Source organism: Octodon degus, unplaced genomic scaffold (genome assembly GCF_000260255.1).
Source record: "Octodon degus isolate 3935 unplaced genomic scaffold, OctDeg1.0 scaffold00079, whole genome shotgun sequence".
NCBI classification, from domain to species: Eukaryota; Metazoa; Chordata; class Mammalia; order Rodentia; family Octodontidae; genus Octodon; species Octodon degus.
In genome coordinates this window covers 8955808-8970069 of record NW_004524655.1, presented here as the reverse complement: position 1 = coordinate 8970069, position 14262 = coordinate 8955808, and positions in this window count along the sequence as shown.

Below are 14262 nucleotides of genomic sequence, written 5' to 3'. Positions count from 1 at the left end.
TGCCACCTGGGCCCGTGGTTCATGGACCCAATATTATCATTTGGGGACTGTGGGAATGTGCTGTGTTGCTCCCAACATGGTAGACATATATAATGCTGTGTGTACACATGTACATGTATGAATGTCCATGCACAGGCATTTCAGTGTGTGCACATCCATGTAAAGGTGCCGATGGGTATGTAAAGGGTATGACTGTCTGCATCTATGTGCAAATGTGTGTGTGTATGTAGTTGTTGTACCTGCATCTGTGTACATTTGTGTGTTCGTGCACAGGTGTATAAGACGTTGGAAAATCACATTCCAGGTGAGCCTCACTGTCAGTGCTCTGACAGACCTGGGAAAGTCAGGGTCATGTTGGAGGGAGCAGGGTGGGGTTCGGAGTAGTCCAGGCTTAAGAGCTCCTATTGCCTGGATTGAGAGAAGGGGGCTTTCCAGCTGCACATAGCCACCATTGTGGCCTCCAGGAGACATTAATAATAGATCAGCAAATTCCAAATGTAAATAGGGCAATCAGGCCCGAAAACACAGACATTCATCACCCAGATACAAATTATGCTGCCGGCCTTGATGTAATTACTGGAGTTCAGCTCAGTGCATGGAGACATCCCTGCACATGGCTTTGTGCTGATGTCCTCCTCCGAGGAGGCCCTACTCCCTGACCCTTCAAGTCTCTCTGGCCATAGCCGAGGGTCTTAGCTTTCTTACACAGCCGGGCGGAGAGAGGATCTTTAACATCCCAGAGCGTCAAGAGTCATGGCGGGGGAAGGGCACCACACAATGAGTCAGATGCCTGGCTCTTGTTCCGGCTTTGTAGTAGTGACTTGCTCTGTGACCCTGAGTGAGTCGCTCGCTCGCTCTTTTCAGTTTCCTTTTCCATTCAAAGGAAATGACAATCTAGTGTAAGCATTCGAGTTTTTTGGGCTTTGTGGTGAGAAGGGCTTGGGTTTGAGTCCCGAGCTTACCATTCTAGAGTTCATACACCTTGGGCAGGTCTCTTCCATATTCTAAGATCCAACTTCTCCAACTGTGAAGCGGGTAAAATAATGCTTCTCTCATAGGAATTAAATATTTTGTTCTTCCATGAATTTAACTCATTTACATTTATTGTGATTATATTCTTGTAAAATAAAGTATCTTCAATGTATCAAATAACTATCTCCATCTGCATCGCTCTACCTAGCATGTACTACCATGTATTATGTTCCTATGTGGCTGGGTGCTTTCCTGCCAGATTTGTTTGGGTTTCCTATTTATCAGGCTTCCTGATATTTCCTTCTTTCCTGTACAGGTTTATTCGTTATATATTACCCTAACACTTAATGACTAGACACCACCCACATTTAGTAGGACCAGGGGCCTGGGAGTGGCATACCTGAGCGGCTCTGGCTTGGGGTTGGACAAGGGTGCAATCAAAAGGCTGGCCAGGGCCACTGCCATCAGAAAACTCCTTTGGGATTGGAGGTGGCATCCCTACGTGACTCCCTCCACATTTTCCCTGGAGGATTGCTCCTTTAGAGTGCGACAGCAACTGACACCTCCTGGAGCAAACTTTCTTCAACAGCAAGACAGAGATTGTAATTTCTTCGATGACTGAACCTTGGCAGTCACAATATGTCACTTCTGCTTTGGGAGCCCCAACTACCCAATCCCACTTGGGTTACATTAAGGCATCCTGTGTGTACAACAGCTAGTCCAAGCCCCGGGAGAAGTTCGGTCGTTTCTGTGGCCTGCGTGCTCATTGAGTCTGGCACAGAGACGCTGACAGCAGTAATGTCATGGCAAGATGAAGCATGGGGCAGAGCAAAATCTGGTCTTCCTTTTCAAAAGACCGTTTCCTAGAAGCCAGCGGGCCACTAGAAGCCTATGCTGTCTGTCCCTGCCACTGCCTGGCCCTTGACTTTGGAAGGGCTGAGGCCATTCCAGCAGCCCTTGCTGTCCTGGAGGCAGAGAGAAAAGTCTAGACCAAAGGCATTTTCCAGGCCTGTCTCGTCCTAACTTTACATTGATCAGTAATTAAACACAGCCTCCAATTACTATAACGTTTGGCGAGGCACCAAGCTCATGTAAAACCTCGCAGTAAACATCTGCTTTATAAATTGCCTCTTGGAGCGATGCACCAACAGGGTTCCTGGGGGTGGGGAGATGAGGAAGCAGAGAGCTGGCAGGAAGGAGGAAAGTCTCAAGAGAGAGACACAAAAAGAGGGGTGTGAGGGGAGGAGGGGGAGAGGTGGGGGAGTCGGCCCTCCCAAGAAGCAGTGGCACATGAAGCTCCCTGCTTAATGCTCCATAGTACCTCACTGCCCTGCAGCACAGAGGCCTGGAATTGAATTGGGGAATCCTCAGCTCTTCTGGGATTTTTGTCAAGAGCTACCCATAGATCTAATGCTAATGACTTTTGTGTTGCTTTTTATTTTTCCAGAATGCATAACATCCCACTCACCTGCCATTTGCATTTAAAGGGAGAAGCACGAAGATTTATTTGCTAGCCTGTGAGCCCCTATGGGGGGTGTGAGATATTCTTCATGGGTTCTAGTGCCTGGGTTCACCTAAGAGCTCAGGAAAAACTGGATGGATGAATGAAAGAGTGGATGAACCTTCCTCTTTCCTCCCCCTCCCTCTTCCCCTTCGCTCGCTCCCTCCCTCCCTCAGACTGCTGGTATCCTGTGATGCCACTTGGGCAAGAAAGCAGCCCAGGCTGGCTCTCCAGATCCCCACAGGGAATTGCTCTGCTCCTCCCAAATCTCTTAAGGGCTGCTCCACCTGTCTGAGGTCGCACCTACAGAAGCCAGAGTCAAATACAAGAAGTCGCATCAATGAACCCACACAGCATGTGAAGTTTCCCAGGCGCTGAGGAGCAGGAAGGTGCTGACAGTAACAAGAGTTCACCCAAAAAATAAATAAATAAATAAATAAATAAATAAAAGAGTTCACCCAATCAGGCATTGGGCACCAACTCAAATTTCAGTGTGGATCACCTGAACAACGCCCCTAGCCTGCCAACAAGGATGACCTTAAGAAATAGAGACTCAGAGAGGTTGAGCAACTGCCCCTGGTCACACGGCAGCTGTTTCTTTGAATCAGACTGCCTTGTGCTAGACTCTGATCACTTAAATCCAACACTTAGGTGAATCAGAATTCTTTTCTTCTTTTCTTTAGTTAATTTGAGGATTGAACCTAGGGTTTTTGCACTACGCTACACTCCCGATCTTTTTAAATTTTTTTATTTTTGAGACAGGGTCTTGCCAAGTTGCTAAGTTACCGAAACTGGGCTTATGATCCTCCTGCCTCAGCTGCCCAGGGTTCTTGGAATACAGGTGTGCGACACCGTACTCAGCTCAGGATTTTCTTGATACGGGGTAATCAAAACCAAACAGAATAAATTGGATGCAGAGCTGATACAAGACAATGGCTGTCAACCCTAACTTTTGATTTCAAATGTTTATACCTGTCAAAGCACCTTCAGTGTGCTTCCTAACTGGCTTTATGAATAAATATATCATTTAGCTTTCCTTTAGGTTTCTTTTGGTTGACAGAAAATCAAAACAACTGAAGCATAATTGCTCCTGCAACAAAGAACCCCAGGGTGGCGCTGGCTTCAGGCGTAGCATTATTCAGGGGCCTCTCCAGATGCCACCAAGGTTCAAGTTCACTCAGGCTTTCAGGTCTACCAATCAGAGGACTGGTTTCACTTTTGGGTTCCAAGGTGGCCTCTGGGAGCTCTCAGCTTCTCTCCTCCCGTACCAGGCTCAGACCCAGAAGCAACAGGACCTCTTCTCTCTGCACAGCTTGCATGGGAGTTACAAGGTGGACTGGCCCCTACTGGTCACAGTGTGGCCTCTGAACCTCTCCTGGTGGCCAGAGGCCTCCTTAGGTATTGGGTCACACAGTCTCTGATGGAAAGGAGGAAAACGAGTAGAGGTAGGACAGCACCCTCAAAGGAGATCAGTACACACACACACACACACACACACACACACACACACACACGGACCCACACAGGATGCAGCAGAGGCTAAAGACTCCAGACATCATCTGGGTGTAAGCGTCTAAACACTTTGAAAATGCTCAGAACAGGGCCAGCGAGAGAGCTCAGTGGACTAAGCACCTGCTCAGGCAAGCACAAGGACTGGGGTTTGATCCCCAGAACCACAGGTTGAATCAGCCCCGCCCCTGCCCCCACCTCCAGGCATGTTGAGCTGGCCACAGAGACTGGGCATGGTGGCACATATCTGTAATCCCAGAGTTGGGGAGGCTGTAAACAGGAGGATCACTATAAGTCGGAGCTGAGTAGTGAGACCCTGTACCAAATATACTAAAAGAAAAAAAGCGGGGGCGGGGAGATGGCTCAGTGGAATAAGTGCTTCCCTGGCAAGCGCAAGAGCCTGAGTTCAATTCCCGGTTCCACCAAAAAGAAAAAGAAAAAAAAAAGTGCTCAGAACATGTTCCAGTTAGACAACTGGGATCCTACCTACAGTTTCATTTTATTTTTATTTATTTTTAATGTCTTTAGGACAGGGTCTACAGGGTCTATGGGTTTCACCACATAGATCAGACTCTAGTGATTCTCCTGTTTTCAGCCTCCCAAGTGCTGGGATTACAGGTGTGTGCCACCACGCCCAGTCTCAATGGCCATCTCAGCATGCCCTGGGGGCAGGGCTGGCAGGGCACACAGGGGATTGAACCCCGGGCCACTGTGCTCTGCCTAAGCAGGCACTTTAATCTGCTGAGCTATCTGGCCGGCCCTCATTTTATGTTATTAAAAATCTCATTGCTGGTCTACAAGATTTAAGTAGCTTCATGAAATCTGTTACTAGTGTGGGTGCTAACTCACCAACTAGAGTGACATAGGAGGGTTTGCCCTCTCCCTGAAGGGGATGACAATAATTATCACGATAAGGCTACTATTCACTGCATGCTTGCCCAGTATACACTGTTCTTATCCAACTTTTGCTGCAGAGGAAATTTATATTCAGAGAAATTTAGTGACTTGCTTAAGGTCACCAGCTAGTAAAGGAAAGAGAAGGAAGGGGGATCGGGCCCACCTGACATCAAAGCCAGCATTTTGTGGTTTAAAACAAGTCTCTGCTCTACTTATATATGTACTTACACTTTCAGTTGTACTCTTAGGCATAAAACTTGTTGGTTGTAAAATCTTCAAATGAGATGGAGCTAAAGGAAAAATTCAAGCTTTCTTCTTTAAGTTAATGTTTAAAAATATTTAAGCTTTTAAAAGTATAAACGTAAAACTGCAAACAGTGAAACATAAATTGAACTAGTGCTGGGGGGATAGCTTAGTAGAATAAGAGCTTGCCTGGCAAGCACAAAGGCCTGAGTTCAATCCCCAGTTCAGCAAAATCAATCAATCAATCAAACTAGTACAAAATGAACAAGATGAACAGCTGTCCTTTCCCTGTTCTGCAGCCTTCCTCCCAGAATACACCACCGAGAACAGATTATTGTGTAACTTTGTCTGCATAATCTTAGTACACATCAAGCTCATGTGTAGTTCCCCCACATTAATGGCAGCACACACCAGGCTCAGTGTTTCCAGAATGTGCCTTTTACAGTTCTATCTCACCTTCATTCTTTCTTATTGGTTCACATAGACTACTTCATTCTTTTCTTGGCTGCTTACTACTCCACTTAGTGGATCTATATCTATATCTATATCTATATCTATATCTATATCTATATCTATCTATAGTGATCCTCCTGTCTCAGCCTCCCCAGTGCTGGGATTACAGGCATGTACCACCACACCCGATTTTAGTGGTTGGCATGACATGAAGTACTGGGGATTGAACCTAGGTCCTTGTGCTTGCCAGGCAGGCGCTTAAGGCCACTGAGCTATCTCCCCAGCTGCTAATGGATATATTATAGCTTGCATTTAATCAGCCCTGCTATGCTGTGAAACTATGAGCCAAAATCCTTCCCTAGAAGTTGACTATGCCAGGAAAATCTGTTACAGCAACAGAACACTGACGAGCACAAGACCCTGACTGGTGAGTATTTAGGTTGCTTCTAGTCTTGTGTGTGTGTGTGTGTGTGTGTGTGTGTGTGTGTACTAGGCACTGAACCCAGGGCCTTCTCACTGAAACTTTTAACTTTTATTTTAAGATGGGGTTTTGCTAAGTCACTAGATTATCCAGATTGGCCTTGGACTCCTGGTCTTCCTGCCTCAGCCTCCCATGGTGCTGGGATTACAAGCATGTGCCACCACCCCTGGTGTCTTATATACCTTCTAAAGGTTGCCTTAAGCATCATTATCCCTTTCTCTTTGCCAGTTTGGATAGACAAAGCCAACTTCCAGACTGTGACCACCTACTGCCCCACCCTGCCAGGCTGGGCTCTCTTACCCGCCTTGTTTTTGGGAAGGGCTCCGGCCAACCCTTTGGGACCACACACAGGGCCCAAGAGCCTTCCTCCTTATCCTGGCCACTTCGGCTCTCTCTTCTGCAGGCCCAGCTCAGAGCTCTCAGCATCTATTTCCCCATGATGAGATAATTTACATTTTCTGTTATTTTTCTTCCTTTTTTAGCAGGAAGGGGGCACTTAACGTGAAATATCTCTTGCCGCACTGTTAACAAGGATTCATAAAAGTGAACTGTTCACCTTGTCTGTCGGCGGGCGCTTATGAAAAATCAATTGCACACAGAGGAGCCCAGCTCCTGGTGTCTGACACAATCCACGCGGTGGGTATGCAGGGCGGCAGCTGCAGGCTCCTTGGCTATGCTCCTGGAGCAGGGAGTCTGCAAACATGGGACCCTTGGGTCTGAGAGTAGCCACGGTCAGGAGTCAGGGCCAACGACCTGTCATTTGGAGCAGAAAAAGGTACTACTAATAAGAGTAATGGTGGGCTGGTGAGATGGCTCAGTGGTCTAAAGCACCTACTTAGAACAAGTTTAGCAAAGCACCGGGACCGCGGTTCAATCCCCCAGCACCGCATGCCAGCCAGCCCCGCCCCCTGGTGGGCTGAGCTGGTCACACACACACACACACACACACACATATATAAATAAATAAATAAAAATTAAAAAAAAAAAGAATTGCTTTTTTTTTTTTTTTAAAAAAAAAGAGTAATGGTAGCCATAAGAGTAATGGTAGCAATAGTAACAATAGTTGGGATGTTAGTAATAGTCATAGTGGTAGTAAACCTGGTGATAATAATGGGCTGGTAATAATAGTAGCAACAGTGGTAGTAATGATAGTAGTAATAGTAGCAGTAAGAGTGGTGACAATAACATCAATAGTGTTAGCCAGGGTACCAGCAATAGTGATACTATCAGTAGGAATAGTGTAGGTAGTGATACGTAGTGGTAATAATACCGGTGGTGGTAACCGTAATGATTCTGGTAGTAATGGTAGTGGTAGTAACAGTGGTCATAGCAGTAGTAACAGTGATGGTTATGTTAGTTTTATACTAGAAGCAGTGACAGTAAGAACTGTGGCTGTGATAGTGATGAGAGTAATAGGGGTAACAGTGTTAGTAACGGGGGTGGTAGTCATAGTAGTAGTCATGGTAGTGAGAGCGGTGATGTCATAGAATGACCAGTGATGGTGGTGTTAACAGCAGTAAATGTGGTGATAGCGATAGCTGTACTAGTGGTGTTAGTACTAATGGTGATAATAATATTGGTCGCAGTAACAGAAATGATTGTGGCAGTAATTATGGTGATAGTACTGGGGGGGGTGAAGGTAAAAATAGTAGTAATAATTTGGACTCCATTTTGAGGGTGGAGGGAGTCACCTAAGGGTGCGGAGAGATGCGAATCTGAGTCCTAGGAAGGATCAGGCAGGGGGCTGGTGTGGAGGAGGCCTGGGTCAGAGCAACACGTTGAATCCCATGAGGTATGAGGCTCCAGTTCTTGACTGCCTTAGGAATTCACCCAAAGGAGGTGGTCTGTTTCCAGGAGCCTCCAGCATCCCCCTGGGAGCTGGTCAGTTTTGGTCATGGCTGTTGGGCACTGGAGAGAGTCTAGAAGGATGAGTGAACTCTTCCCACTCTTCCAACATCCACAGAACTGTAATTAACCCTTTCCCTAACTCATAGAATCCTCAAAAGTTCAAGTTTTCATCCATCCGTCCATCCATCCATCCATCTGTCCATCCATCAATCCGTCCGTCCATCTGTCCATCCATCCATCCATCCATCCATCCATCCATCCATCCATCCATCATCTGTCCTGCAATGACATTTTGCCATAGCTCTTTCTTTTGGCAGTGCTGGGGATGGAATTCAGGGTGTCAGGCATACTGGGTAAGCCCTCTACTGATGAACTACATCCCCCCAAAAGATTCTCAATGTTTTTGACTGAGGTTCACCAAATGTTCATGTTGGCTGAAATTTGGCCTGATTGTTTTTTAGCTCTCATCTTTGTACTTCCCACAATTCCTTGAGTTTTTACGTTACACATCCATTGTTTATGTTTGCATAAAAATAATGTATGCATAAAAACAAACAAATGTACAAAATAGAGAGAACACCCAAGATTTGAGAATATTTGCTCTGGTAGCACCCTGCCACCAATTAGGAAGTCTGATGCCTCTGAGACTTGTGCTGTGAGGAAGCCACAGCAAGTGACATGGTGAAGCTGCATGAGAGGAGGGACATGTCCAGCTCTGGCTGTCCCAGCTATTGAGCCCAGGTGTCGGGTACGCAAGTGGAGGGGCCACCCTGGGCAATTCAGCTATCACCTGAGCATCTTGGATACTCACCAGGCTTAATGCTGCTTGTCTGCAGTCCCATAACTCTGGGAGGCTGAAATAGGAGGATAGCAAGTTCGAGCCCAGCCTCAGGACCTTAGCAACTTAGAAAGACATGCAATAAAAAAGAGGCTGGGGATGTAGCTCAGTGTGAAGGTCCTGGATTCAGTCCTCTGTAGCCCCACCCCTAACCCTGACACATATAGAACCAAAGAGCCTACAGGATAGCCGGATGGGACCCAGGCCATGTTTCTAGTTATTTAAGCCACTCCCTATTAGGATCCAGTCATCAGGGAGCAAATATACTTCTCTCCCTGCCTAAATTCCTAATCCACAAAATGATGAATGAAATAAGGGCTTTTGTTTAAACACACACACACACACACACACACACACACACACACACACAGAACTCAGATGTGAATTCCAGTTCTGCCATGGTTTTGTACATGAATGTAGCCAAGTCCCTTCCCTTCTGGTGTCTCAGTTTCTCTGTCAGTGGATCAGTAGCTGGTGGGCAGAAGGCAGGCACACTGACACTTCCTCCTGGACTGCTTTCTCATCCTGTCAGAAGGCAGTTGATGAAGGGGTACCAACCTGGGCTTTGGAGTCAGAGTCCCAAGTTCAAGTCTTGCCTCTAACACGAATCATCATATGACTTTAATTCTTAGTCTGATGCTTTTTTCCCTCCAATTTTGCTGTCCTGTCTCGATGAACCATGACCTTTGATGTCACCACAAACATAACTGCGGCTAACACTGAGCAATATATATTATTTTTAAATACTTTTGATAGTTCAGACTTACTCTGACACTATTCAAAACACTCTTACCTCTGCTACATTGTGGTAATTACCTCCCAAATCTTAAGCCTGGATTCCCAAACTGTCCCTGAAGGTGCCCCCTAAGAAACCCCTCAAGGTCCAGAGCCTCAGGTAGTCTATGCCCCAACCATTAGCCCAGACCAGGGTCAGGGGCATTCCCCTGCAGCCTGTACACACACACACACACACACACACACACACACACACACACACACAGCCACTCACAGACCCTGCCTGATTAGAGTCAAAAGGGGAGTAAAAGCCAGATGAAATATGTGTTGATTATGCCAGCTTGCGCTCTTGTTTATTTCTCATAAATAAGACATGAGCCCTGTCTCCTACTCCCACCCTAACCGATGCACACACGTACTTCCTGGGGGTGATATTTATTATACGCAAATCAGAAACTGAGTGGGGGTGGGGGAGGTGATCACCTGCTTATCAGATGGCGCTCGGATCAGGCGGAAGATGATAAACTGGGCCTGTGGTGCAGGGTCTATTTGGCGGGAGGTGATGGAGACTGACACGTGGATTCCCAGTGCCCCCAACAGAGCAAGTGCCCCAGCCCGGTGGGTTGAGGAGGCCCAGGCCTTGCACCCACTACCTGTCTGCTCTGCCTGGTGACCAAGGGAGAACTGACTAGGGGTATTGATGAGTTTCTGGGGATGAGCTGCGACTGGCCGCCTGGCCCAGCTCTGGCCCAGAGCAGACCTGCTGCTCCTCCTGTGCACCCCCAAGCAAGTTGCTGCTGGTTCCCGGGCCTCCACCTCCTCATCTGCCAAGTGAAGACCACTCATAATCTCAGTCTTGCAGTGCGTCAGGAACATGAGGGACCCGGGCGCTGCCAAAGTGAGGTCCTGGAGCCCCCACTCCTGGGGGGGATCGTCACTTTTCCTCCTCTTCCACAACCGAAGGAGGACCAAGACCTGCCACCTGTGCCTCAGCCTTTCTTGAATGTGAGGACTGCCTGGCATCCTGTCAGTGCCACAAAAAGTCCCTGTCAGGCTGTTGCTTCGCTCTCAGCATCCTGACAGACCGAGCATCTCGCAGCCAGCCTGTTCCTTGCCCCGCACAGACAGAGCTTCTCCTATTGTGAGAATCCCTTCGGCACCTCGCTTCCCTGCTCAGAAGCCTGCGGCGGCTCCCAGGGTCCTCCAGACAGGTCTGCGATCCTCCCTGCTTCGGCACGGCCCCTGCTCTCAGCCTCGGGCTGCCCCTTTCACACACTCCAGCCTCGCAGATCCATTTTCAGTTCCTTACGCATGCCCGACTCCTTCCTGCCCCAGGGCCTTTGCCCTTGCCGTGCCCTCTGCCTGGAACCTTCCGCCCCTGACTCCTTTTTCATGACTTCACTTAAATGTCACCTCCCCAGGCAAACCGCTCTATCTAAATTAGGTTCTGTGCCCGCTATTCGCCCTCTGTTGGAACCTTGTCAGATCTCCGTGACACAGATCCCAATTTGTCATATGCTGTTTATTTGGGCTTACTGGGTTGTGGCTGTCTCTCTAGCAGATTGCATGCTCCTGGGAGCAAGGCGGCCCCTGGGGAACTGGAGCATGGGGTGTGCTCGCTGCCTGGGCTTCCTCACAGGATTACTTGGCTGCCCTGGACCCTCCCAGGGCAGGAGGAGGCTGTGTACCTCCGTGGGCAGGGGCCCAGATGACCGGCTACTCACCCCTCTCCCCAGCTCTCTGCCAACTTTGGGGTCCCCCAAGGGATGCTTTGCTGCCTTTCCCTAATGATCTGACATACAAGGGCCCAGTGACAAAGCTCCCTCTGATAAAAGATGCAAAAACTAACATCTGGCGGTTAATTAATAAAGAGCAGCGGTGTCTGGCTGGGGCACAGTGTGCTGACGCTGGCGTTTTCTGCGCCCATCCCAAGAGATGCTGACGCCGGCTGCAAAAATGGGGGGAAATGATCGATTTAGAGTGGCCTTGCTGACAAGGCTCCCTCAGGGCAGGACACCCCCTTGTCCCCACTTTAGCCAGGTGGATGCTCTGTCTCCTGCCATAGGGGCATAGGTGGTAGAAGGCAGGATCTCATTTGTTGAATGCCTCTGTGTGCCCCGCTCCACATCCCAGACACCCCAAGAAATGACCCTCCTGTCCCCACTTATGTCCCAAAGGCTCTGCTGCTACCCCAAAGCCTGGGCTCTTCTCATTTTGCCAGGAAGCAGGAGCATTGACAGTGACATCTTGGGGCGTCACTAAGGGCCCATGCTGCAAATGCATGCTCCGGGCCCCAATGCTTCCTGCTCCACAGTGCCAGGAAGCACGGGTTTATAACCAGCGGCCAGTGTCTCTGCAGCAGGTACTGTTGGAAACGCACCTTGGAAAACACTGTCAGGCATTTATCCAGCACCGACTGCATGCCAGGCCCCAGGATACTCCTTCTAATCATACAAGGCAGAAAAGATGGATGCCTCCTCTCTGTGTCAAGGACCAGAGAAGGGAAGGCCACTCAGAGACACAGACAGACTCCCGTCCAGATCCTGCCGTTGGTGCCAGTTCCAGTGCTTCCTAGCCGTCTCCACGGGGCCCCTGGGGAAGGCGAGGCCTGCTCACAGCCGCAGGAGCTGCCCCAGTGCCTGGGCCACTGAAATATTCATGGAGCTCATGTTTCAAGGACTACTTAGGGCCCAGGCTTGGCCCCAACCTCAGCTGACTGTGGGTCCCACAGTGACCTTCAGCAAGCACAGGGCCATGCAGGGTTCCACCTGCCAATAGGGCACCTGCAGGACTTCCCCAAGCCATGTGAGGAGGCGCTGCTGCCCATGCGGTGAGGTTGGGTGCAGCCCTGGATCACCTGAGAGACACAGGTGTCAGGCGAATGTGTTTGGACCTTGTTCCATAGTTGTGGAGGTGCTTTGTGAGCTAGTCACCTCACCTTGCTGAGCCTCAGTTTACCCTTTTTATCTGCTCATGGTGTTATTAGGACAATTAAATGATAGAACCTGCCTGGCCCAGGTCCCGATAGAGACAACAGGCCCCAAATCTATCAGACAGGGAGCAGGTGGGTTTGCCCCCCTCCCCTGCTGAGATTGCTGCGTTGACAGCATAGATGCACATGTTGCTTCATATCTGAGGGTTTCCTGGCCTGGTTGGGCCTTGCCAGGGCTCTGGTTCCAGGAGCCCCCACTTGCTTATGTCTGAGGAGGGCCTGGCCACCCGCTCTGGGAGGGGCGCCAGCCAGCCCAGAGTCCCTAGCGTAATCCAATTGTTACCGACCAACTCTGGCTCTCATGGCCCGGCAGGGTAACACTGTCTAGGGCCTTGCGGACTCGCCTGGGAGACCTCCAGGAAGCCCATAGGACAGACACATTAGGCTGGAATCAGAGCCTGTGGCAGGGCGATCCTGGCTTGGCCACCAGCTTGCCGCATCACACTTGCAAGTGCCTTAAACTCTCTGGGACCCCGTCTCCACCTCTGACCCAGCACCTACCCTGTGAGGGAGAGGGGAGGGAGAAACGGGCTCCACGGGGCTCCTTGGTAATTTCTCTCTCGCCTGCCCAGGCCTCCCAGCCTGGTCACCTCCTTTCTTGACCATCGGGACTGCTGGGCCACAGAGAAGGAGGCATCCATACTACCAAACCCAGGTGGTCTTCACCCTATGATGACTCAAATTATGATTTTTATGGCACCCAGTGGTGCCCACATCACTATTCTGTTCTTGGCTTTCAGGACAATGGTCAATCATTCTGTGAAGAGACTCAAGGCCATGAGCTAACACATGGCTTCAAGCTAGATGAATCCAGTTGACTTGGTGACTGGGGAAACTGTCCCTAGCGCAGCTAAGGTGGTATGCTAATGCCAGCAGGTTAGGAGCATTCATCATACTTTTGATTTAGGGTCTTTTCAATGCATGACAGTTTTATCTGGGATGTGGCCCCATTGCAAACCCAGGAGCAGCTGTACAGCAGCTGAGACTCACTGTGATGAATGGAGTTGCCCCATTCCTCAGCTGGGTGAACGGAAGCTCAGAGTGGGAATGTAATGTGGATACGGCTGGGAAGTACCTGCTGCGGCGTCTGCCTGGCTTTGGAGTCCTGCTTCCCCCCTTCAGTTCCCCCACAGGTCGGGGAGACCCTCCCTCACTGTCTTGCATCCCCAGCTCCCTTTTTCCTCCCCGCCCCCTCCTACGTCCTGCCCTGGGCAATCAGCTTCCTCCGATATGATTTGGGATTCTAATGAACAGAATGATTTGGCATTTAAATAATTATCCACTCTAACTGTTAGCGCTGCTGAGTCGGGAGAAATTTCCGCATCTTATTTATGAATATGGTTTTACCCCTCTCCCCGGCTGGAGGTTTCCCAGCCTGCCCCCCACCCCGCACCTCTGTCTTAAATGCCTTTTCAGCTTCTGCTTCCAGCAGAGCTCTCCCCCCAGCACCGGCCCCTAAGTGCCTATTAACAACTTTTCCCTTCCGCTATCAGTGCCGGGCCCACCCCTTTTTATCTTTACATTTAATATCATTACAAATCCTAGTGTTATTCAAATTGCATCAATTATTCAATTTCTCCTCCCCAGCGGAGGCAGTGGCTTCTCAGTGGCGGAGCAGGAAAAGCATAGAGCTTTCAAGGAGCTTCGGAAATCGCGGGGCACTGAGCTCTATTCCATTAACCTGGGCTTTTTGGCTGCCACAAACCGTGGAATTGATTAAAACGCATGCTCGGCTTCCATTTGGTTTAAGGAGAAAGCCTGACGCGGAGAAACACCAGAGGGAAGGGCCAGGA